Consider the following 23,908-nt stretch of genomic DNA (forward strand, 5'->3'; position numbering starts at 1 on the left):
GGGGGGGGGGGGGGGGCGCGGAGAGAGGGGAACAGCCGTCAGGGGCGGCGCAGGGAAAAAAGTTTGCGCTTCCCTGTCTTAGTATTCACTGCTTCCACTGCAGCCAGGCATTCTGGGTAATGACATGCAAATGAGCACACAGTGTCACCTTTTTCTTTTTATCCATTTTAACATGGGCCCCTAGAAACTTATGCCTGCCGTATTACACAGCTGTTCATCACAGCCCGAGTTAAAGAATTGCACAGCCAGTAAACCTACTCGCAGACAGCTATTTCAACCTACAATTAGTGCTATGATTAGTGTAATGTACAATATCCCTGCACTTACTAACAGCTTAGCCTGCATAGGTTCATATTGTTGGGTGGAGAAAGCATCACTTATGTTGAGGGAGTGAAGAAATGGCTCCAAGATATGAATTAGGGGGATTTGGTTAGGGCCTTAAGCTATTGATTAATGTTCCTGTGCCCATGCGATCTATCTGGGAACACAAACACTGATATACAGATTGTTATACTGGGCTCTACAGTGGAGACTTTTTGTGGTTTCTAAGTTCTATCGGGAACGTTCCTGTAAGTCTATTAACATGGTCACATCAGGGCTGGAGTCTGCTACAATTCTGCACTCTGTGTTTACTCACACTTGTATAATTGTATTCGTGTAGCAACAACAGCGTACGCAGTGCTTCCATTCATATACATTCGTAATCTGGAACATGATGTTACATTCGCTTGGCGTTCTTCAAAATCCTCATTCGTTTGGCATCGTATTGTCGGAGATTTAAAAGACTCGCTCGTCAGCACTGTTGATTTACGGGTAGCTTTCACTGAATATTCAAGATCCCCGATGTTATGGATTAATGAGGCATTGTATTTTGGAAGTATGTATTTTATTAACAGCTCAGATGAATTGTTACTTCATTTAAATTTAATTTGAGAGGCTTATGACAAGGGGTCTCAAACTCAGTCCTCATATCCCCGCTTCAGCATAGGTGGCGTTATCAGTGGCTCAGTCCACTGAGCCACCTGTGCTGAAGCAGGGATATCCATAAAAGCTAGCCTGCTGGTGGCTCTTGACGACTGAGTTTGAGACCCCTGGCTTATGATTTAAGTTTTTCTGTGATTAACCGCTCAGTTCACTTATCACGTTCACTTCCTGTGAGGGTATCTATGCATTCTTGTTTTAATCTTGCTGTCACTGGGCCCTGATAAAGTAGATCCTTGATGTTTCCATAGTGCAAAAGAATCAACGTTTCTGTTCAGTCCACACTGGGACTGAAATGTTGATTCTTGTGCACTACTAAAACATTTTTTTTTGCCAAGAACACTGGAGTGCTGTTTCCTTTCTTCGCCTGGCCTGTCTTAGCACCCGTGACAGCTCTTGACTGTAATTGTGAGTGCACCTACCTTCTCTTTTACCTTGGCCATGATAAAGTGACATTTGTGGCCTCCAAAATTCACAGCAGCATTTGTAGGGATGCTTTCTATACCAGAAAAAAAATGATTGGCTAAGACAGGTGTGTGCAAACTTTTCCCCCTGTGCCCCCTGCCTGCTCGCCCCCCCCCCCCTGCTCTCGACCCCCTCCTTACCTTATCTTCGGCGTTAAATGATGTCATATTGCCATGGAAACCTGACCTGCTGCGTTGCCATGGCTACGCGTCGCAGAAGGTAAGGGAAGTTGCAGAGGCCTCACGCGATCCCCCGGCATTCCTCTGCAACCACTGCGCCCACCCTGGAAAATCTTGCGCCCCCCCAGTTTGCACACCCCTGGTCTAAGATACTCCTTCACTGGTATAAACTATACAGTACTGCTTCATAAGTTATATTAACAGTTTGAACACATTTCATCAGGGAGACATGGCAACTTTAACCTAACATTTATCACATTTGGAATATCTGTACATGCTTCTTGAAATATTTGATTACTGAAAATAATAATTGTGTTAACAATAAGTAAGGGAGAGCTTACTCCCTAAAAGGATAAAACAATAACAGTTTCTAAACTGCATCAAAAACATAAAGTTTGTATTGCAGAAATCATAACAAATACGTTCTAAAAATTGCTGCTTGACGTCACTATAAGGCTGTACTGTAAGTACTGATAGTTTGTTTGAATACTGTGCAATTCCTTCCTATAAGAACAATGTAACACCAATATAGGGGTCCCTAAGTATATTGCCATTTATTGTGCTTTGCTGTGTTAATGCCTTGCAAAAGAATATACTTTTCTAGGAGCTATTGCTGTTGTAAAAGACATTCATCGAAGTTCCAAAGCTAAACTGTATTAAAAGGTCCTTTATAGGTGTATTAACTGTTATCAAGACACATTTTCACACCTCTTAAAGGAGCAATCCAAGCCGGATTTTTTGAAGTTAAACTTCTTTGCTGGCACACACCAAAGTTTCCCTTGCAGAATATCCCCTTCATGGTGACGGAAGTGATGGCACTGCTGGCAGAAGAGGCCGTTGGCGACGTCAGTGTTGGCAGCTCGGCGCAGCAGCCATTATCCCCTTCTCCCACGTGACTGCGCAGTAGCTGCCGCCTCGGCGCGCCTGCGCAGTGGGCACCGGCTCCCTGGCCGCAGCCTTCCCATTAAGCAGTAGGTGTTGAGCCCTAGTGATGCCGAATGATACATATGAGTGAATGCAAGTCAAAAGGAAGTTTCCATATACCAGAAGCTTAGCTACTGTACAGTATTTCCAGTTCCCTTTATCCATAGCTGTTCTTTTTTTTACATTTTCTAATATTTAGGGTTGTTGTCCATTCAAACCCAAAGGTAATGCATCTGTGTGAAATGCATCATGTAGCTTTCAGAACTATTTGCAATAAATAGCCTTTGAATCACCTCTGATACGCGTCTGGAGAGGGAGAAAGATGGAGGAAATACAAAGGGAACAACAACCGTGGTGGGGGGGAGAAAGATAAAGGGGAGGGGGGGAAGAAAGATAAAGGGGAGGGGGGGAGAAAGATAAAGGGGAGTGGGGGGGGAAGAACAACGTATAACAAATGCTCAGGTATTTCCTCCATCTTTCTCCCTCTCCAGACTTGTTACTTATTGTTTAGCCCTTGTTTCCATGTAAAAGTTCTTTCCTAGCCCCTAATAGGGCTGGCTTATGGAATGCAATTTTCTTGAATACATCATTGTTATTTTCTTATTGATGCCTTCATCTGATTTTTTTCATACTGAGTGCTGGGAACCACTATATCTATTGGTTATTGTTCCGAGGGGGCCAGGGGTCCCTCTCTGTTTCCGTGCACCAGATCAGAACTTTATCTACTTTAATTACCCACTGTGGGGGAGTGCTGCTTAACTCACATACTTTTTGGTTGATAGTCTTCAGTGTGTCCGATTTGCAATACTTTGATTAGTAGAATGTGTTTTATGTAGAGATCAGGAAGAAATCTGACAGATACATTTTATTCAATCTGCAGTCAAGGGGGAGATCCAGCAACCTCCGATTACAGGTTTCGCACTGCAATCCCATGTGAGTCATTGCGTTGCCCGAGGGTGCTGCCACCTCTGTGACCACATCACTATTGATCACATGACCGCTCTCCTGAGTGATCACGTGATGACCTCCTGGTGCTTCCCTTTAGTTTAGTTCACGGTCAGCGCTCCACAGATTGCGAACGATGCCTAGAAAATTAGCAAAAGGCCGAGATGTACAGCATACGCAATAAGGGCCCTCAGGGTGACTCCCTTCATGACATACGCTGTACGTCAATAAGGCACTGAAGGGGTTAATTGCCATTGATTTGAAATGGCAGTTGACGCAGGATCGCCGCCACGACAACCCGAATCATAGTTTAGGGAATCGGGAAAGCAGGAGATTGAATTCTTGTTTATTTGCTTACCCGACTTCAGTGGAGAATGTGTGCCAAAAACGTTCTGATAGGCTGCTCCAGCGTATGTAGAATAAGCCCCTAAAATAAGCACATTTATCAATTTTGCATAGATTAGTTTTTTTTTCACCTTGAAAATGTATATTACTGCAGTGCAGAGAAAGAGATCAGTTGTGTGGATCGTAACCAAGCGGTAACAGTACAAACCATAACACACAGCGTTTCATAGGTAGGGACATTGTTTTCAATCTGTACTCTCTAGAGTAATGTTTATCAAAATGGCAAGCCAGATGTTTAAGGGAGGATTTATCTTATGTGCAGAAAGCATACATCATTGGTTAGTACTTTTTCTTTCTAGCTTCATCTCCAAAAAGTCCAAAATGGCAAAAAAAAGATTTGATGCCCATTTGCAAGTAAAGAGATCTACCAAGCAGTGTTTTTTTTTAACCTTTTTTTTTAAGGAACCCTATAATTATATTGTGAAATTCTGCGGAACCCCAACCCACTCTCATAGCGTGTCTGAGATCAGATGCATTGTAAGGAACCCCAACCCTCTCTAATAGTGTGTCTGAGATCAGATGCATTGTAAGGAACCCCAACCCTCTCTAATAGTGTGTCTGAGATCAGATGCATTGTAAGGAACCTCAACCCTCTCTAATACCGTGTCTGAGATCAGATGCATTATAAGGAACCCTGACCCTCTCTATTAGCGCGTCTGAGATCAAATGCATTATAAGGAACCCCGACCCTCTCTAATAGCGCGTCTGAGATAAGATGCATTGTAAATTCTTCTGTATTTGGTGGCCTGAAAATTGCAGGGAACCCTATATATATATATAGTTAAGTTATGGTGGGTAAAAAAAGTGACAAAAACCCTCCACAGCAAAGCATATAGCAAGTGGAAATATTACTGTATGCTAATTTGCATGTCTCAGACAGGTCTGCAACCCCGCCTTTCACCATTATCACCCAGCACACAGCACTTCCACTGCAGCAAGGGATTCTGGGAAATTACGTGCAAATGAGCACACAGTGCCACCTTTTGCTTCAAAACCATTTTTAACATGGTTCCCTTTAGGCTTAAGCTTGCTGCATGGTCACAGCTTTGAGCACAGCCAGGGTTAAGATGCATAGATATATATGCTAAGAAAGGTTAATTGGGTGAGTAATTCAAAAATTGCAATTCTGATAAAAATATATACCTTTATGTAGCTTCTAAAAAACAAGTTACATTTTAGCAGTGGTTCATACTTGGCATATTAAAATTACAAATATGTTTTCTGGAATAAATTTTAAAAAAATACGATGGCAACCCAATCTTTTATAGTTTTTGCACTTCGGTGAGTCTAGTACATGGTGTTAACCACTGGACAATATTACACAGTTAGAACTATGCCAGCCAGTTATATTGAATTTTAAAAAAACTCTGCAGTTTTCTGTATATGGAGAAACTCGGCAGTTTTCTGTATATGGAGAAACTCTGCAGCTTTCTGTATATGGAGAAACTCTGCAGCTTTCTGTATATGGAGAAACTCTGCAGCTTTCTGTATATGGAGAAACTCTGCAGTTTTCTGTATATGGAGAAACTCTGCAGCTTTCTGTATATGGAGAAACTCTGCAGCTTTCTGTATATGGAGTGGGAGGTACGCGTTATATAGCTGGAACAAATTCTGAAGGTAGTGTTCTTGGCAACGATAACTATGGGGTTTTCATCACCTATGAAAAAAAATGGATGTATATGTATGTATATTATAGGCCTGTAACATTATCTGCTTATTCTGAGATTGTTTCTGTTGAAACATGCTGTGGTGTTGCTAGCAGTTTGATGATCATGTACTTGTTTTTTATACCGTTGTAATTCTCTTGTCTATAACCAACGATTCTCTGCACTTGCTTTTTCCAGTTTTACTGTTTGGGTGCACCACAATTAATAATGCGCCAACTAGTTGCATAGGAAAAGTATCACCAGATGGAGGATAATATAAATACAAAAGTTTATAGCTCGGTAACACCAGCATACAATATTACACGGTGACAAAGCACATACTGTATCTGTCAAGAACTCAGCAAAGATTTCAATGTAGTTCCAGTTCTTGGCTGCCACATTACTCGCTTAACATGCGGTGCAACGAAACACAATGATATGAATGTCATTACCCTAATTCACCTCTTTATAATGACATCACGCATCATATTACCAATAATTTTAATACCGTGCTGTGTTTATTAAAATGTTTACCAACAGAGCACCTGCACCCCACCCAATAGTGACCTAGATTACACCTTGCAGCACAGGACGGCTCATGTACAAAAGGACATTCCACTTCTTCCTTTGCAGATATTCTCACTGCGTCCTCATATGTTGATAGTGATTTACATGAGCGGTAACCTCATCGCTATGTGGGTAAACCTGACGAGTACTAGTTCTGTGGCTCTTGCAGAACATTTCTATTGTAATATCTTGGACTCAGGGAAAGAAGTTTATTCAGATTGAAGGGTCACCAACGTGCCTCGCAAGTAAGATAAATCAGAATTTGATTATCATGCATTCGGCGTTGTACAGTATTAACTGCAATGAGACTGTGATACATTATTACCCCATCATTCCATGTTACGTTTTGTTATTGTGAGGGGTCCATGTAACAGCTGTAGACTTTGTTTGAATATTACAAAAATAAATAGACAGGTGATCAACACACACAGTTAGCATTACAGACATAGCCTTGTCCCACAGCAAGGTCTATACAGCGCAAGACCTTTGGGCCAGACTGATGCTGAATTGGAACTGTCTGACTTTTATACTTGGAGCTCCCAGCATGCTTTGCTCTATAGACGCCTCCCAATCTTTTAGCCCCTGCACCTGCATTCTTACTACCGTGTGTTGGCTACAAGCAGAAGGTAAATGACCCATGTTAATGGGTCCCTCTCGGTTGACTACTAATTGCTAGAAGGAGCTAACTGTCGGGACTCAGCAGGTTCCGCCCCTCCCAATTTGCCTTGTCACCAGTGATGTCTTGATAGGGAGTATCTATAACCAATCTGGTATCCCAGAGTTCAGTTCTTCAGAGTTCTAAGTGAAGTTCTCATGTACTGTAAGTCCTGTGTATAGGTCTATGACTTACTAGTTTGCAGCTAGCTATGTCTTTCACCTTTTATTACTTTGGAGATTAGTAACGTGCCCCTGTCATTAAGAAAGCGATAAAAAGAGAGGTTCAGGAAGTTCATGTCTATAGTAGGGGTATGCAGCATAGTTCACATAGGATTGCCAAATGAGGAACCTGAACATAGGTTGAATGGGCCCTACAGGAAAGGTGACAAGTGCATTAGTGACTTCCTGCAAGATGATTCCACTCCATCCTTTGCTACAGGTAAGCAACATAAGTAACTCCTCTGGGTAAGCTCATACTAGAGCAGCGGTGGCCAACTCCAGTCCTCAAGAGCCACCAACAGGTCAGTTTTTAAGGGGATCACTGCTTCAGCACAGGGGAATCAATCAACCACTTGTGCTGAAGCAGGGATATCCTTAAAACCTGCAGTTGGTGGCCCATGAGGACTGGATTTGGCCACTCCTGTACTAAAGGATGATTCTGTAAAGCTTCTATTTTGCCATGTGTTTGTATCATCATCATCTTTGTCTTTATACTTTGAAGTGTTGTTGGACTGTGTGCAATAAACATGCCTTTGTTCTATAAAAAAAAAAGCTCCTGGCACCCATTTCCATTCCTAGTTTCATCCACGCCCAGCCAGCACCAGCGACGGACCATCTATTTATCTATTTGGCCTGAGAGACTGAGCACATACATTGTACAGAACTACCAGATGTGACATCCTTCCGAGCTGGGGGGGGGGGGGGGGGTGACATTAAAAACAAACAGTGAAACAGACTCATATTCCTTCATAGTTTGTGTTAGTCGCTTGATTAGAAGTGGCCTCAGAGGTCGAGATTAGTCAGAAAGCCGTATTTTGGAATTTCTCAAGGTTTCCTTGTTTTAAACAAACACAACACACGCAAAGAGAGGAAAACAGTCCACGCCAGGCCCAGGACACGTTCTTCCCCCCCTGTCAGCGGCCCTTCTTGCATCCCCTCAAGAAGACACAGTACCTCCCTAATTGCTTGATTACTATTTACTTTACCTTCAAAGGAACATTGAAACAAAAAGTTAACCCCCACTCTGCTGGAGCAGGGCAAAGTTAATTACTTACATGGCTATATCGTGACAGATATGTTTAAGGGGTTACATCTGGGGGGTGTCTTTTTTTTTTTTTTAGCCCCCTCCAATATTTGGTAACATTTCCAGAAAAGTTGGTTTGTACAAACCCTATGAGCTGAAACCCGGGAAGTGTTTCATTTCCTCTAGATAATTCCTTTTGGGCAATATCGCAGTGTTCAACAAGAATCAATTATGGGAAGGGAGGATTTTCTCTGAGTAATGTGATAAGGACTGGATGTGGTCCCCAACTCTAGTCCTAAAGAAACCCTAACAGGTCAGGTTTTGAGGATATCCCTGCTTCAGCACAATCAGTGGCTCAATCATTTTAACTGAACCACCCGAGCTCAAGCAGGAATATCCTTAAAAAACAGACATGTTGGGGGTTCTTGAGGACTGGGGTTAGGTCCCACTTTTGTAGAGGAAACACTTGTTTGATAAACACTCCGATACAGATGCCCCAAAGGAATTGGGCTTGTGTTTAGCAATCAGACAATTGTTTGCTTTATAGGATGAATGGTTACATTTGTTTAAAGGAAGCCAATGACCTTGTTAATGGTTTTGACTACATGCATTTTTTGGTCAGCCACACCGGGCTGTTATTTAAAGTGGTAATCCAAGCACTTTTTTTTATTTTTCACAGGAATGACGCAGGGGGCATCCGGAGTTGAACCCCATGAACTTCCGGAGATACTTAACTCCGTAGTCGGATACTTACCTCCCTAGTAGGTGCCGGTAGGTGCTCGGCTAACGGGGATCAAATAATGGCCGATGTTCAAAGCTCCCGTTTCCTGCGGGCCAATAGGAAGCCGTGACGTCACCCGGCTCGGATTCCTATTGGCCCTCATGACGCGGGAGCTTTAAACTTTAAAACCCAGCGAGCTCAGTCGGAGCAGCTACCAGCAACTACTAGGGAGGTAAGTATCTCCGGAAGGAGGGGGTGCCCAGAACGGAATTAATGGGGTTCAGCTCCGGAGACCCCCTGCTTTAATTTTGCGTTAAAAAAAAGACGATTAGATTTCTCCTTTAAACGCCTGTAAAAGAAAATCAACAGAGAAATTGGGAAGCATGCCATCGCATCTCTTTTAGGACCCATAGGAATGCAGTGTACTGTATAGTGCAGCGGTGCGCAGACTGGGGCAATAAATTTTCTGGGGGAGGGGGGGGGGAGGCGCAGCAGTTATGGAGGTCCCGCGCTCTCCCCCCAGGCATTTAAATTAAATGCCCAGGGACCGTCTGAGGCCTCTATAATACACTTTTCTTCCCTTCCAGCGACACGTCGTCCTGGTAACCCGGCGTCAAATGACGCCGCTGGGTCACGTGCGTCATGTTACCATGGCGACGTGACATCACATGACCCCACATGTCATTTGACGCCGGGGTCGAGCAGGGGGGGTGCGAGGCGCCGAGGAGAGCAGGCAGGGGTGCGAACGGGGAAAAGTTTGCGCACCCCTGGTATAGTGCACCGGATAGTAATGTGTGTAGCATTCATAAACTTTATCAGCACAAACTGGCATGTGGTGTTATTGTGGGAAAGTTGATAGAGACAATCATGAAAACATTTTAAAACTAGTTCCAGGCAATTGTGAAAGGCATTTATCCACTGAACATGTACAAGGCAGAGATACATGTTCTGTTGCACAATAATCCGTTAGTGTATGTGTGTGTGAAATTACATTTGATCAGGTGTTTTTTTTAGATAGTGTCTTGTGAGTGGAAAAGATAATAGTTGTCGTTCAAGGCTGAGCACATGAAATTACAGCTGCTCATGTTTTTGTTGATAAGGCTGCAAATGTCTGAGAATTGGCAAATAATTCAGAAAGTAGATGAGGTTGAAAAAAGACGTAGGTCCATCAAGTTCAACCTATGCTAAATTTAGACAACAGATACTTTATCCTATATCTATACTTACTTATTGATCCAGAGGAAGGCAAACAAAAAACCCCATTAAGGGGAAAAATTAATTCCTTCCTGACTCCAAGAATTGGCAATCGGATTAATCCCTGGATCAACATCCTTCCCATGTATACTTATTTGGTATATCCCTGTATACCTTTCCCATCTAAAAAGATATCCAACCTTTTTTGAAGAAATCTATTGTACCTGCCATCACAGTCTCCATGGGTAATGAATTCCACATTTTAACTGCCCTTACTGTAAAGAACCCTTTCCTTTGTTGCTGGTGAAATTTCCTTTTCTCCAACCTTAAGGGATGGCCCCGAGTCCTTTGTACTTCCCGTGGGATGAATAGTTCTTTTGAAAGCTCCTTGTATTTTCCCTGAATATATTTGTATATAGTTATCATATCCCCTCTTAGACGCCTCTTTTCTAATGTAAATAAATCTAATTTAGCTAGCCTCTCCTCATGAGTTAGAATGTCAATCCCCTTTATTAATTTGGTGGCTCTTCTCTGCACTCTCTCTAGTTCCATAATGTCTTTTCTTAGGATTAGTGCCCAAAATTGTACTCCATATTCAAGGTGTGGTCTTACTAATGCTTTGTAAAGGGGCATAATTATGTTTACTTCCCTTCCATCCATTGCCCGTTTGATGCAAGATAAGATCCTGTTTGCCTTTGCAGCTACTGCATGACTTTGGGCACTATTGCTAAGCCTGCTGTCTACAAGCACTCCTAAATCCTTCTCCATCAAGGATTCCTCCAATATATCTCCATTTAATTTGTAAGTCGCCTTTTTATTCTTGCATCCCAAATGCATAACCTTACATTTATCTGTATTAAACCTCATCTGCCATTAACCTGCCCACGTTTCCAGTCTCTCCAAGTCCTTCTGAAGAGAAATTACATCCTGCTCTGATTCTATTACCTTACACAATTTAGTATCATCAGCAAAGATGGAGACTTTGCTCTCGATCCCAACCTCAAGGTCATTAATAAACAAGTTAAAAAGCAGGGGTCCCAGTACCGATCCCTGAGGTACTCCACTCACGACTTTAGCCCAACCTGAAAAAGTTCCATTTATGACAACCCTCTGTTGTCTGTCCTTTAACCAGTTTTCAATCCAGGTGCATATATTATTACTGAGTCCAACTTTCTTTATTTTGTACACCAACCTCTTGTGTGAAACCGTATCAAAAGCCTTTGCAAAATCTAAGTAGACCACATCAACTGCATTACCCTGGTCTAAATTCCTACTTAACTCCTCAAAGAAACCAATAAGGTTAGTTTGGCAAGATCTATCCTTCATTAATCCATGCTGACTATTACTAATAATTTTGTTTTCCATTAGGTATTCCTGAATATTATCCCGTATTAAACCTTCAAGTAGTTTCCCTACTATTGAAGTCAGGCTTACAGGTCTGTAATTTCCCGGTTGTGATCTAGCTCCCTTTTTAAATATAGGCACCACATCTGCTTTACGCCAATCTTGTGGTACTGAGCCTGTGGAAATGGAGTCCTTGAAAATAAAATATAATGGTTTTGCTATTACTGAGCCTAACTCCTTGAGAACTCTTAGATGTATGCCATCGGGGCCAGGTGCCTTATTTACTTTAGTTTTTTCAAGTCGCTTATGAACTTCTTCCTCAGTTAACCAATTATTCATTAATATGGAGGTTGTAGCTTCCTCCTGCGACACTACTATTGAACTTGATTCTTCCCTGGTAAACACAGAGGCAAAGAATTTGTTTAATACCTCAGCTTTTTCCTTATCTCCAATAATCTGCCTACCCATCTCACACTGAAAGGGTCCTATATTTTCTTTTCTCATTTTTTTGTTATTAAGGTACTTAAAGAACTTTTTTGGGTTGACCTTACTTTCTATTGCAATCCTTTTTTCATTATCCATTTTTGCTAATTTGATTGCCCTTTTGCAATTTTTGTTACATGCCTTATAATTCTGATACAATGTCTCCGTCCCTTCTGACTTAAAGAATCTAAACACCTTCCTCTTCTTGTCCATTTCCTCCCCTACCTGTTTATTTAGCCACATTGGTTTTGACTTATTTCTTTTATACTTATTACCCAAGTGTATACACTGATAAGTGTGCTTTTCTAACAATGTTTTAAAGACCGCCCATTTATCTTCTACATTTTCCCCTGCATAAACATCATCCCATTGTATTACTACTAGATTAGACCTCAGTTTATTCAAATCTGCCTTTCTAAAGTTTAAAGTCTTTGTTGAACCCAAGTATTCTGTTTTTTGATCATTTATTTCAAATGAGACCATGTTATGATCACTGTTACCCAAATGTTCCAGGACTTGAATATTTGTTATTACTTAATTAATAATTGTGCATTCCCACTGGTGATCAATATATAGGCTGAAGAAGCGGCTCAGTGAGTAAAGGCACTGTCCTGGTTCAAATCCTCCATGTGACCTTGGGCACGTCACTTTATTATCCCCCTGTGCCTCAGGCACCAAAAACATAGATTGTAAGCTCATCTGGGCAGGGACTATGTCTGTACAATTCCGATGTGCTGTGTACCGCGCACTGTACTGTAATTGTGAAGCGCTTTGACTCCCATTGGGAGCAAATCGCTGTATGAAATAGTTATTATTATATATGGCAGTCTCAGACGTTCTCCTGCCCAAACTTAATATTTTATAGCAACATTCTCTCCTTCAAATAAACTTGTACAAAAAAATGTAATACAAGCACAGGCCATCCATAACCATAACCATAACCATAATCATACCATAACCATACCATAATCATAATCATCCATAACCATACCATAATCATAATCATCCATAACCATACCATAATCATAATCATCCATAACCATACCATAATCATAATCATCCATAACCATACCATAATCATAATCATACCATAACCATACCATAATCATAATCATCCATAACCATACCATAATCATAATCATCCATAACCATACCATAATCATAATCATACCATAACCATACCATAATCATAATCATCCATAACCATACCATAATCATAATCATCCATAACCATACCATAATCATAATCATCTATAACCATACCATAATCATAATCATACCATAACCATACCATAATCATAATCATCCATAACCATACCATAATCATAATCTTCTGATTACACTGGGATTTTTTAATGGCCACCGGATGTTTGATTGATATTCTGGTAAGTTTTTGGAGCCAGTGAAGACAGGATCCACCAGAGAGTTTGAGCTGGTTGTCAGTATTATTTTTATTATTGCACGTGTATATCACATTATTTATTTTAGCAATTATATTGTAGTTAGCGCCTTTTGTCACTATCACACATTCATTCACCGGATGTTTGATTAAAATTTTATGTTCAAGGAGCAATGGACCCTAACTAACCTCGATTTTACTTTGCACAGGATTGGAACCAGCGTGTTCTCCAGAGCGAAACCGCATTGCTTTCAGCTCCTGGTCCCCTTCCCGAGATAGTTACTGGCATTACTTCCTGGTTTTTTGTTTTTGTTTTAAAAGAGGATTTAAAAGGGCATTCAATAGGAAGCCAGAGCTGATGATTTTGCAGCTTCCTACTGGGCTGAAATGTGCAATTTTGTTTCCCCTGAGTGACATTTAAACCCAGGAACTTCACCGGTAAGTAACTCAGAAATTGGGGACTCCCCGGAGCTGAAAATAGCGGTGTTTGGCTCACCCTGTAAAAATGCTCTGTTAAAGCAACAATCTTGTTTTTAAAATGTATTTGTACAGCACTCAAACCAGGATAATTCCACTGGTTCACAAATATTTACTGGTGTGGTTACTGGTGTTCCTGCTGACTGTAGGGAAATTAAAATGGCCACCAAATCCTGCAGGCCAACAAGAAGCCACAAAGTCGTTAGTTACTGCTTCCTATTTGACGACCGTTTAAATGTTTAGGGAAAAAGGGTGGTAACTACTGTACACTCGTAAGTAACTCAGGAAACTGGGAATCTCTGGAGCTACTGTAAAAATAGCAGTGTCCAGTTCCGGAGACCTCTCCCACCCTCGCCTCAGTTCAAATACAGCTTTATTATAGGGGAATAGGACTAGTAAACCTGCTTGCTTGTCCCATACTATTTATCAGGAATGCGCTCGTCTTTACTTACCAAAAAAAAATCACAAAATTAGTCTAATGTCCCCAGAAAAACAAGCAGAGAAAAGAACTTCTAAACTATCTATTGTGTCTTGAATGTATTTACTATATTTTTGGCATGCACAACACACAGCAATAAGAATACCCAATAAAGCATAGCCACACGTGTTACAAGTAGACATTAACCCATTCTGTGGCAAAGTTAGACTGCACCATTAAAGAGTGGCTTAGGTATTAAAGTAACAGGAAGAAGGCCCCTTTCCAACGATGTATACAGACCTCCCTATTACAGCTGAACCAATGCCAATGAAAAAGGCTTCAATTCATTGGTCTGAATGGGGGTTTTCAAACTGCACGTCAAGAAAAAACTGAGCTGATTAACGGTTTTGCTGCTGTTCTGGGCTTGAACACGTCCCGTGTGTATGGAGCAATGCAGAATATGAATCACCGACTGGCTGCTAAGCGAACACTTACATTTTATACAGGTCATACAGCACAGGAAATTAGGTATACATGTAGTTACAATGTGACATAGAGGAGCTTCCCGGCAGGGAAGGACCCATCATGGAGGCATTGTAACTATCTTTTCTATATTACTTATCAGATGTAATATGTGCTACGTTGTCAGCTGACCTAATTAGCTGAATGTTCCGGCTATATACCAATGAGTGCAGAGACCAGGAGTGTAGTTCTCTGGTCTCACATGCTGGTAAAGATAGGTACGGTGCAGGTTGAGGGTATATGTACTAGGAAGTGGTGCTTTTGTAGGGGAAAGGCTCCCAGGACTCCATGAAACTGCTATTCCCTAAGAGCCTAGCACTGGTTGCCTATCTTGTGCAATTAATTAGTTCTCATACACGTGAAAACACCATCTCCAATAACAAGAAACCAAAAGATTGCTCTGTTTTTCTTCACATTAACAATGTAAGACCATCTTTACCAAGCCATAAACTATCTTACGGTGTCATTGGTTGAACAGGCCGAAAGTCGTCTTGTGGCTTAGAACTGTTTAGTAAATCTGTCCTGCAATGTATTTCTCTTTTAGCAGTGAAAGGGGAAGTTTCTATTTTACATAAGGGAATCACTACTCTTATTGTGTCTCACAGTTCTCTATAGATTTGGAAGTTTAAGTTTCAGTCATGTCAAATATGTCACCCTTTGTTATCAGTGGTTCTGAAAATACCCATTGTACGAATGATATGTAGCTCTATAGCAAGGAATAATAAAATGCTGCACAAATGCAATGAAAGAAGAATAATATCTATAGGTCCTGGGTGAACTGATGTGGTCACCATTGTGCATAAACCTGCAAACGTTTGTTTTCTTACACACGTTTATAGCAGAAACATGACACCACTTGTCACTTACTTTCTTTAACATGATTTTTAAGAGTCATTGTTACAAGATGAAAGCTTGGTTTGTTCCTATACCAGTAGATGTACAGTAAACATCTGAAGGCTTAACTTCTCGCATGCATGAAGCGAATAATTATCTGTAAATTACAGGCAGGTTAGGGACTTTAAGCTTGGGGATTTACTCTGGCGTCAGATTTCTTTGTTTGCCATGAGAATAAAATCACGAGGGATTTCCACTCATTCTGATAAATAAGCAAAATGAAAATATTTTATAGGAACGGATGGTAAAGAACCTTTAAAAGGCATCAACCTACTCACTACCTGCCGAGATCATCTTTTGCAATATGACATTGGGTACAAGCTTCTGGTTAAATGATTTATCCAAACTTACAGAAATCGTATCGCTCGTTCTTGTGTTACCTTTATGTGTGAGAGTATCAAACCTTTGCACAGCGATACTTTATTTTTATTTTTCTGGTATAAACATGATAAATTGACATTTGAAAACGATGTTATAACGTGTTAACCTTACGACTGACCTTGAGCTCTGACTTGTCACTGATGGAAGCTGCAATGCGATCTTCAATGAAACTATAGCATAGACCAGGGGAGGCCGACGCCAATCATCAAGAGCTGCCAACAGGCCAGGTTTTCAGGATATCCCTGTTTCAGCACAGGTGGCTCAGGCGAAGAATAAGCCACCTGTGCTGAAGCAGGGATATTCTGAAAACCTGACCTGCCGGTAGCTCTTGAGGACTGGAGTTGGCCTCCCCTGGTATAGAGAGTAATTCCTGCAGATGTTACAAAACCTGGCAATAAATGTTCCTTTTAGGCTAAAAGCTTTGTCAGCGAGAAGCCCATTAATTATGGCTGATCTTTCAGTACAGCAAGCTTCGTGTTTTTTGGTAAGTGTTCTGGCATTCCTTTAGATTTAATAACGTGTCTACAGTACATTCCTGAGGTTTGTAAAATAATGTGCCGGAGCTGATTCCATGCTTTTTTCTAGACACAATGAATATGAATCACGATGATCTCAGTGGAAGCCTTTGTGATGTGATAATGCCAGATTGAAAAGTTGTGATAAGAGCTCCTTAGCCGGCAGGCAGCGGTAACCACGTAAAATGTGCTTTGCTAACACGGAACAATAACAAAATGGCCCAAAAGGATTACGTATGCTAAACTGAATAGTAAATACATTATCGTATAGCTGGATAACGTTCCTAAGATCTGAGTTTTAAAGCAGCAAATCCCACCTACTGTTTTTTTTAAAATTTTATTTTTTAAAGAACTTAAACCGGGGGGTCGCTTGGAGCGGAACTGTGTTTTTATTCCAAGGGACCCCCTGCCATGCCCCCTCCCCACCACTCTCTCCCCCAGTTCCTGAGATACATACCGGTTTAGTAGCTGACAAATATCACAGGTCTCATGGGCCATTAGTAGGATGCACAAGCTGAAGGGTGACATTGCAGCTTCCTACTGCAAGACCAGGAGCACCATCTTTGAAAATCATCGTTTATTTGTAAAGCGCCAACATATTCAGCAGCGCGGTACAATGGAGGTACAGAGGGATATAAATTACATGAATAGAATGATGTATCAAGGATAGACATGTGCAAACCGATACAGAAGGCAATGAGGGACAATGTTTAAACAAAGGTACCAGGTGGCTGCTTGTTGTGGGATGGAGTATGCCTCAGTATGGTCGAGCTGCACAGCTGATCCCATTAAGGTTGGGGCTGTGGATATTAGGGCGTGTTAAAGGGCAGTTTGGTCCAGCCGCACTGCTGGTTCCAGTGGGGTTGGGCGGGTGGATTTCAGATAGGCTTCCTTAAAAGGTGAGTTTCCATGGTGTTTATAAATGTCTGAAAGCTGGGGGAGAGTCTGATGGTGCGTGGTGGGGAATTCCAGAGAGAGGGGGCAGTGCAGGAGAAGTCTTGTAGGAGTTTGGGGAGGAGGTAATAAGGCAGGAGGAGAGGCAGATGTTGTGGGCAGAACAGAGAGGGCGTTTAGGGATATATTTGGGGATGAGGACTGAGATGTAAGTGAGTGGGGGGTGGGCAAAGCATTGTTTAGAGCTTTGTAAGTCAGGGCTAGGGTATTACATTTAATTCTACAGGATATGGGAAGCCAGTGTACAGATGTGCATAGTGGCACAGCAGAAGTTGGGTGGTGAGTGAGGTACTGCAGATGAGTCTGGCAGCAGCATATTGAATGGATTGGACTTGGGACAGGCGAATGAGGCGAATATCAACTAGGAGAAGGTTGCAGTAATCAAGGCAAGACAGGATAATTATGTATATGTGTATGTCTTTATATTGCACCATTAATGTACATAGCGCTTCACAGTACTAGTACACGTGACAATCATATAAATAACACATAATATAAATAACACATAATGGGAATAAGTGCTTCAGACCTAAAAGTAACATTTAGGAAAAGGAGTCCCTGTTCTGAAGAGCTTACAATCTAATTGGTAGGTAGGAAGAACGTACAGAGACAGTAGGAGGGCGTTCTGTTAAGTGCATCTGCAGGGGGCCAAGCTTTTTGTATCAGGTGTATAGTATTAGCCACAGAGCTACTCATATGCTTCGCTAAGCAGGTGTGTTTTAAGGTGCATCTTAAAGGTGGATAGAGAGGGTGCTAGTCGGATATTGAGGGGAAGGGCATTCCAGAGGTGTGGGGCAGTCAGTGAGAAAGGTTTAAGGCGGGAGAGGGCTATAGATACAAAGGGGGTAGAGAGAAGACATCCTTGAGCGGAACGTCTGGATGATGCATAACGAGAAATTAGGGCTGAGATATAAGGAGGGGCAGAAGAGTGTAAAGCTTAAAAGTGTGGAGGAGAATTGAGTGTGAGATGCAGGATTTGATAGGAAGCCAGGAGAGGGATTTCAGCAGGGGAGACAATGAGACAGATTTAGGAAAGAGTAGAATGATTCTGGCAGCAGTGTTTAGGATAGATTGTAGGGGAGACAGGTGAGAGGCAGGAAGGCCGGACAGCAGGAGGTTACAGTAATCGAGACGGGAGAGAATGAGGGCCTGTGTCAGTAAGTGAAGTAGTGTATGTAAGTGTAAGTAAGTGAATTAGGGTTTTATTTGCATCATGAGTGAGAAGAGAGCGTATCCTAGCAATATTTGAAAGGTGGAGATGGCAGGATTTAGGGAGGGATTAAGTGTTAGGAATGAAAGAGTGCACAGAGTCAAAGATGACTCCTAGGCAGCGGGTCTGGTGTGTTGATGAGTTTGGGGTATTATTGACACAGGGCGAGTTTGAGTGCAAGGGGGGGATTACATAGTGGGTGAGTTTGACAGATGACATGTCCATCCTATGTTAAAATTAGACCATGGGTGGACAAACTGGGGGGTGTGGGATTTTTTAGGGGGGACGCAGCGGTTGCGGTTAAATTAAATGCCAGGGGAGCCTTGAGGCCTCTGCAACGTCTCTTACCTGCACTCAGCCGGCTCTTCGGCGACGAGTCACCATGACAACGCGATGTCACATGATGTTGTGACGTCATATGACGCTGCTGAATCCCGGGAGCAGGTAAGGAGGGGGGGCGCAAGCAGGGAGGAGCGCAGACAGGGGGCGTGAACTTAAAAGTTTGTGCACCCCTGAGTTAGTCAAGTTAGAAGAGTTAGACTACTTATCCTATATTTGTATGTAGCGGGTGTACTCCTAGGGTACTATAGCTACTGGTACTGCTGTGACCTGTGAGGCTAACAAGAGGCCTAAACCTCCGCCACTGGGAGCCTGGGGTGTACTTACACTTGGTGCAGCGCCTCCACTGATGAGGGATCCCAGCGTGGTGGGAGCGTGTCCCCACCAGACAACCATACAGTAAATACACACAATGTGAATAAACAGTATTTACTTATCAGCATACTATCCTTGGCATATCAATAGCACAGCATCACATAACATTGCATAACATTTGCATACCATCCCACCAGCCCTCGTGTCCATCCTTGCATCACCCTCTGTCCTTAGTGTACCAATGTGCCAGGGCACTTAACCTCTCAGTGTCCACCAGCTAGGACGTTAGTGTGTGTGTAAGGGACAGCGCTTCCCTGTGTTGGGGCCCGTTGGTGCACTTTGATATACTTCCTCCCTGGTTATGGTCCTAACCAGGAGAATCCTTGGTGAATCAGCAACACCGCACAGTGATGCCACGCCGCAATGCGCTGCTCTGGCAGAGATGAATCTCTTGTCTGTCTCCCGGGGGGAGGGATCTCCAGTCAGATGATCCTTGACTGACTGTCTCTTTAAGAAATCACTGTCTGTTTCAGCACTCAGGCTGCACCACTCTCAGGCAATGTCCTGCAGCATGATCTGTCTCAAGCTATGTGAAAGATCCCTGCATTAAGGCCTTCCCTATAGCAAGCACTCTCAGCACCGCTACAGTGACTCAGGGGACTAACTGGGCCCTGGGGGTTTTACCTCTGGCCTAGTCCCTGAAGCACTGCTTTGTGGACCAACCTGCAACTTCAGGCTCCAGGTCTTCACTGACCGCTTCCTCTCCCAGCAGGCAATAGTCCTTCCTGCTCCTTCGGCAGAATGCTGCAGCCTTACTGGCTCCATGAGCATCATGGGGATTGTAGTCCTGCCTGCAGCCTTTAACATAGGGAGCCTCGTGCTCTCCCTCTAATGGCTGCCGCTCGGCACCTCACGCTATTGCAACTCCTGTAATGGCTACTGTGGGTCTGCCCTGCGCAGGCGTGACCTCTCAGGCACTCTGCCGCTCTTCGCTGCTTCCGCGCATGCGCGACAGCGTTCGCGCGCCCGCCCAACATGGCGGCGCCCTGCTGCGGGAGACACCGGCAACTCTATCGCCCTGCCTGCACTCTGAAGGTGGGGGGTGGGGGGGAACCGGAGCATGGGGAGCCCGATGGGGGGTACCTAGCTACATGTATATATATAATTTATCCAGAGGAAGGTAAACAAAAAAAACAGAAAAACATTATCCAATGATGTCTTAAATAATGGCAATCCCTGGATCAACATCCTTGCCAGGTTAACTTCTTTGGTATATTCGTGTATGGAGAAAAGAGGATGAGCACATTATAAATACAGACTCGCTATCTTGGTTCCTCAGTTCTCTTGTAAGAAATCACTTAACACATTTTGCTGTGAAAAATCAATTTGCCTTTACTGTGAGGGAATCAGGCAAATATCCCAGAAAAACAATGGTTCAGGCCCACCTGGCCTTTCATCAGGTAGGTAATTTCGGAGAGACAATTGGTGACACGGGACAAGAGAGAAGGAGAAAGGTCAGGAAAGGAGAGGTAGATGTGGGTGTCGTCAGCAGAGAGTGGATACTGAAAGACAAAATATAGTATTAGTACCAAGAGAAGAGGTATAGAGTGAGAAGAGCAGAGGTCCAAGGACAGAGCCTTGCCGGACCCCAACAGAAAGAGGGAGGGATAAGGATGAGACACTAGAGAAGGAAACCCTGAAATAGCTGTTGGATAAGTAGGTCATGAACCAGGAGATGGATACATCATGGAGGTCAATAGAGTGGAGAGTGTGTAGGAGAAGGGGACAATCAGTGTCAATGGCGGCAGGGGGGCCCGGAGAATAAGTAAGGAGAAATGACTCTTAGATGTAGCTGTGAGTAGCTCATTGACCACTCTTGTTAGGGCTGTCTCTGGGAAGGGGCAAAATCCAGGACGTAAACTGGCAACAGATCCAGAAATATTTAAGGAACTGTTACGGTAACTTGTGATAGGATATAATATACACCAAATATCTGGTTTGAATTGAACACGACTTAGATATAATAAATATAGTTTATTCCTTAAAGAAGGTGAACACACAAGATATACAAATAACAGACAATAAATAACACTTACTTAGGGATTGGGATGATGAAGTAATCAGGAACAGGATTAGCAATTCATACAGCAATCAGGCATCAAGTAGTTGGTAAAGTTGAAGACACGAAAGACACTGAGTATAGAGCTTACACTCGTTTTTATGGAGTTCCACTCCTATACTCTGGCATTGAGTGCAAGTCATTGGAGAACAATTATCTGCACCCAATCCCTCCTTGCCACCTCACCTGAGGGGCACCGTAATACCTGCCCACTGGGTGGGTATTATTCTAATCAGGGGCTTATTTCCTTAGCCCCCCTCCCACAAGCCTGGCGCCTGGATGTCTGCTTGGGCCAGGAAAGCCTTTGTCCCTAGGTGTGAAACATAACACTTAACCTAAAGTATCCACGTCCTGCTTTCCTTTGTGCTCGCATACACAAGCAGGGTGGGGGAGTCTTTGATCAGGGGTTTATTGTCGACCACTTGTCTCCCTCCCTGAGCATTAACATACCATATGGGCTCTGGGTTTTTATACCAGACCCAAAATACAATTCATTCTTTAATATCTTCACATATTAAAATAATCCATTCTGTGGGTCTGAGCGGGCTGAAATTTGCCAGGTCCTCATGCCGGAAGACCTTTGCAATAGTGGCCAAGTTTCAGCCTACCACGACCCCCAGAACCGGAGATACAAAAACACAGTTAAAATCCCCTATTAACTTTAATGCAGGATTCTCCGCCATAACTAAAATAAATCTCTGCTTTTCACTCTCCCATTGAAATCAACGGGCTCCGCCGCTACAGGCTTTCAATGGAGCAACTCCGCCGTTGAAGTCAATGGGCTTCGCCGCTATAGGCTTTCAATGGGGAAACTCCGCCATTGAAGTCTATAGGAAAAAACACCATTTTTTACATTCACCCATACTCTGTCTGGTTGATCGGAGAGGGCTGGGAATGGCCATGCAGTCATGCCGGAACAGTGACTACATGCGACCAAAATCACATCCCTCTGGTACTTACAGAACCGGAGATATGGGCTTACCTTTGTTACCCTTTCGGACTTAGCCGTTTTAACGCCACACGGTTTTTCCCCCATTGGAATCAACATGGCGGCGCTGCCATAGGAAATGCATGGGCCAGCGCCGCCATGGGATTCAATGGGACCTCCGCTCTGCCATTAGAGTCAATGGCGTGACCCTCCTGGAGAGCGCGACCCTTTACGGGGGTCGCTCATTCCCGGACCCGGTGGTGGTCGAGTGTGGGGGTTCCTAGGGTCTAGGGGCAAAAAGAATTTTATTTCTGGGTGCCCTAGAACCTAAGTTTCCCACGCCAATTAAGTTTGAACTTGAACTCAGTGTGATCAAAGCTCTCTTTCAGAAAATGTTTCCGCTCTTGCGGTCTGCGGTTTGGATGGCTGCCAACCCGTTCCTGGAGGTCGGCGTCAAGGAATCCCCATTGAAATGAATGGCTCCATTGATTTACAATGGGGAACCGCCGCTCCTCCTCTCGGGCGCCACCTGCAGGTCTTCTACCGAACCGGGCCAAAATCGCCGGAATCTCCAGAAGGTTGCATTGGGCTGCAATGGCGACCTATGGAGAGCTGCAAAATGGAGCCTGAAAAGGCGGGAAAGTGGAACAAAGGGCTATAAACACTGAATTAACATTAACTCTTTCCCTCCCGCAGAGATCCCAGTGTATGTGTTGGTGCAGACACTTGAATGGGAACAATACATATTTAAAGGAGAATACACATTTGGGTACTGAAGCAGGGTAAAAAAAACATTACTGGACCGCAGTCCAGTTATCCCCTTGCTTCCCAAGTGAGAGCAGGGGGTGGCCAAATGGGGTGTAACCCCTTTAATACCGGGCCAAACCCCCTCTCCCATGAGGTGCAGTCCAGCTCATTAAAACCTCCAAGTTTAAATGGTGTATAAAAAAAATGTCAATATTTTGTTTTCTAATATAGTTCAAACTGATGGAATTGTTACTTTAATTTTTAGTTAATTTACCAACACCACCAAAAATATATATTTGGGTGCTCATTTATTTCTAGGTTTACAAACAGCAAATGCTGCTTTAGTTTTAAACTTGTCTGCATAGACCACAGTGCTGGCTGTTGGTTTCTAAGGCAATTATGAGCCCCAGTTATAAAGGGTTAATTATGGCTGATTCTCAAAAGAAGCTTCTGGTGAGTTCTAGGAAGGGCGTGATTCAAAAGAGGTTATAAATATCATGGGGTCCTTATGCAGTTTAGGAATAATCAGGAGGGGAAGCTGGATGACAGGAGCCCTTGACCTTAAATTGCACTGTATAGCCATCCCATCAAGACAACCACCTTTCATCAGGTCAGCCTCCTACTTTTCCCAGGGGAGGCCTTCCTAACACAAGTATGTGCCCTGGCTGGTAGGATCCTGGGAAACCTGCTGGCCAGTGACATTGTGTTTGATGCTGAAGTTCAATACAATAATTAATCTTCCAGCCAATGTAGCAGGGCAGTGAGAGACTGGACACCGGGCTCAATTTGAACACATTTGAGCATTTCGTTTAAAAGAAGAGAAAAACACAAATAAAAATATATTATAATAATCCTTTGGATGGTGTGTTCCATCACAACCTTCTTAACCCAGTCCTAGGAATCACAACGTCCATGTTAGTGAGGATAACAGCCAGT

At 43.0% G+C, this 23,908-nt stretch overlaps 1 protein-coding gene across 3 annotated transcripts in view; it reads left to right on the forward strand.

Annotated features, from left to right (window-relative positions):
• The window catches only part of ENTPD1 (ectonucleoside triphosphate diphosphohydrolase 1), a 59,708-nt gene that overhangs the window by 4,476 nt on the left and 31,324 nt on the right, over nucleotides 1-23,908 (forward strand). The window contains exon 2 of one of the 3 annotated variants that reach the window (XM_075612290.1): nucleotides 2,032-2,088. The exons of the other annotated variants lie outside the window; for them this stretch is intronic. The gene's annotated coding sequence lies outside the window, so the exon portion shown is untranslated. The remainder of the gene's footprint in view (nucleotides 1-2,031; nucleotides 2,089-23,908) is intronic. 3 annotated transcript variants of the gene reach the window in all.

This window comes from Ascaphus truei, chromosome 8 (genome assembly GCF_040206685.1).
Source record: "Ascaphus truei isolate aAscTru1 chromosome 8, aAscTru1.hap1, whole genome shotgun sequence".
Classification (NCBI taxonomy): domain Eukaryota; kingdom Metazoa; phylum Chordata; class Amphibia; order Anura; family Ascaphidae; genus Ascaphus; species Ascaphus truei.